We start from the raw sequence: 2,533 nt of genomic DNA on the forward strand, positions 1-2,533 counted from the left end.
AGTATATAAAGAACTAATACAACTCAATAGCAAAACCAACAATCCAATTAAAAAATAGAAGATCTGGATAGACATTTTTCCAAAGAAGACATACAGATGGCCAACAGGTACATGAAAAGATGCTCTACATCACTAATCATCAGAGAAACGCAAATCAAAACCACAATGAGGAGTCTCCATCCTCATGATGTTCCAGCCAGGTGCCCAGGTGGATTTGGGGAAGTGAAAGTCACCAGGGGTGTAGCCTGGCCCAACTCATGACCTGGCACCCGTGGGCCCAACACAGATTCCTCAACCTTAGCCCCATGGCCCTGATGAGCCCACTGCTCCTGGTTGTGCTGTTGTGGGCCACTGTAGGGGCACTGACCTGAAACAGGGACTTGAGGCAGCCTGTGGACTATCATCTACAAGTTGTGGGCCCAGAGCAGGCCCAGGGATGCGGTGCAGAGGGAGCTGCTGTATAAGTACATGGATGAGGACTTGGGGCTGGCACCATGGCTCTGGGATCATCAACAGCTTAGTGGAAGCCGTGGGCCACAGCCTGCTGCTGCTGTACTGGAACAATGCCAGCCAGCTTACCTTCCTACTCTACAGTGGCTAACTGCCTAAATCCAGTAGAGCTCAGGACTCTTCCAGTTGGGGGCACACAAAGGATGTGTTGCTCCTGGACCAAGAACAGGGCTTCTGGCTGGTCCATAGCATCTGCACTTCCCTGCACCTGCCTCCTCTGCTGCATACAGCTGGCCTCCTAGAGTATGTCTCTTTCCCTCACCTAGTTCTAGAATGTAGGCAGACAGTTGACCTACACCTACCCCCTGATGTATGGACACATGCTGGAAGAGGCCTTCACCCAGGAATTCCCAAGCCTGGAGGAGGGGGTCAAGGGCCACCATGTTCACCATTGGACCCTAGAAGAGCAGTGTAACACTTACATCAAAGGCAGGGGCCGCCTTCCAGACCTCTGCCAGATTTGGAGACTTTGGAGGTGACTTGCACTCTGGCTGGTTGGCAGAAGCCCTTGGCAGCAGCCTGCAGGTCCAGTTCTGGCAAAACTCTCCTGGCATCCCCTCCTCCAACTGCTCTGGGGTCCAGCATGTGCTGGACATGACATAGACAGCCTTCCTGGGCCAGCTGGGCCAACCTTCAAGGCCACAGAAGACCACTCCAAGTGGTGTGAACCCCTAAATGGCCTGGGCTTGTGTGGGTGAAATGAATCGGAATCTCAGACAGGAGCACCAGGCCTGTGTGCACTGTGTACCCAGCCGCCGGCCCTCTGAAAGGCCTCCCAGCTGCTGGTGAGGGCCTGGGAGCCCTGTGGGAGGAGAGCAGGGCCTTCTCTCCAGGAAGCCCAGCAGAGCATGCAAGAGCTATGGCTCAGGAGCCAGTCTGGACTTTACTTTGAACCCCAGTTTAGACCCTTCCTAATTGTGTGACCTTAATTATGGCCTTAACATCTCTGTGGCTCAGTCTACTCACTTGCAAAATGTGAATTGTAACACCTGAGTCAAGGTTATTGAGGAATAAAAGGAAATTGGTGGAAAATAAAACACAATGAAATATCACCTCACACCTGTTAGAATGGCTATTACAAAAAAAAACTAGAAATAGCAAGTGTTGGTGAGAATGTGGAGAAAAGAGAACCCTGTCCATTGTTGGTGGGAATGCAAATTCATGCAGTGACTATAGAAAACAGTATGGAGGTTCCTCAAAAAACTAAAAGGAGAACTACCATATGATCCAGCAATTCCACCTCTGGGTATTTATCTGAAGAAAATGAAAACACTAATTCAAAAAGATATATGCAGTCCCATGTTCATTGTAGCATTATTTACAATAGCTAAGATGTGGAAACAACCTAAGTGTCCATTGATGGCTGAATGGATAAAGAAATCATGGTATATAGACACACACATAAACACACACACACACACACACACACACACACACACACTGGAATATTATGCAGCCATAAACAAGAATGAAATTTTGCCTTTTGTGACAACATGGGTGGACCTTGAGGGCATTATGCTAAAGGAAGTAAGTCAGACAGAGAAAGACAAATATTGTATGATCTCTGTTATATGTAGACTCTATCTATCTATCTATCTATCTATCTATCTATCTATCTATCTATCTATCTTTCTATACACCAAGCTCACAGATACAGGGAACAAATTGCTGGGTGCCAGAGGTCGGGGGTGGGAGATGGGAAAATGGATAAATTGTTTTGTTTGTTTTTTTTAATTTAAGTAAATCAAATAATAAAAATGATACTTTGTATAATTTTAATGTTTTTAAACTTATTAAGACTTATTTTGTGACCTAACATATGCGGCCACTATGGGGAATAGCCCAAGTACACTTGAGAAGAATGTGTATTTTGCATTGTTGGGTGGAGTGTTCTGTGTTGGGTCTAACTGGTTTACAGGGTTGTTCAAGTCCTCTATTTCACTACTGATCTTCTGTTTGGTTGTTCAATCCACTATTGAAAGTGGGGGATTACGTGTATCAAATCATCACATTGTACACTGTA

At 46.2% G+C, this 2,533-nt stretch overlaps 1 pseudogene; it reads left to right on the plus strand.

The window, feature by feature from the left end:
- The first annotated feature begins 305 nt into the window (after positions 1-305).
- Positions 306-1,402, plus strand: LOC124227111 (deoxyribonuclease-2-alpha-like; annotated as a pseudogene).
- Positions 1,403-2,533: the final 1,131 nt, after the last annotated feature.

This window comes from Equus quagga, chromosome 15, assembly GCF_021613505.1.
Source record: "Equus quagga isolate Etosha38 chromosome 15, UCLA_HA_Equagga_1.0, whole genome shotgun sequence".
NCBI lineage: Eukaryota > Metazoa > Chordata > Mammalia > Perissodactyla > Equidae > Equus > Equus quagga.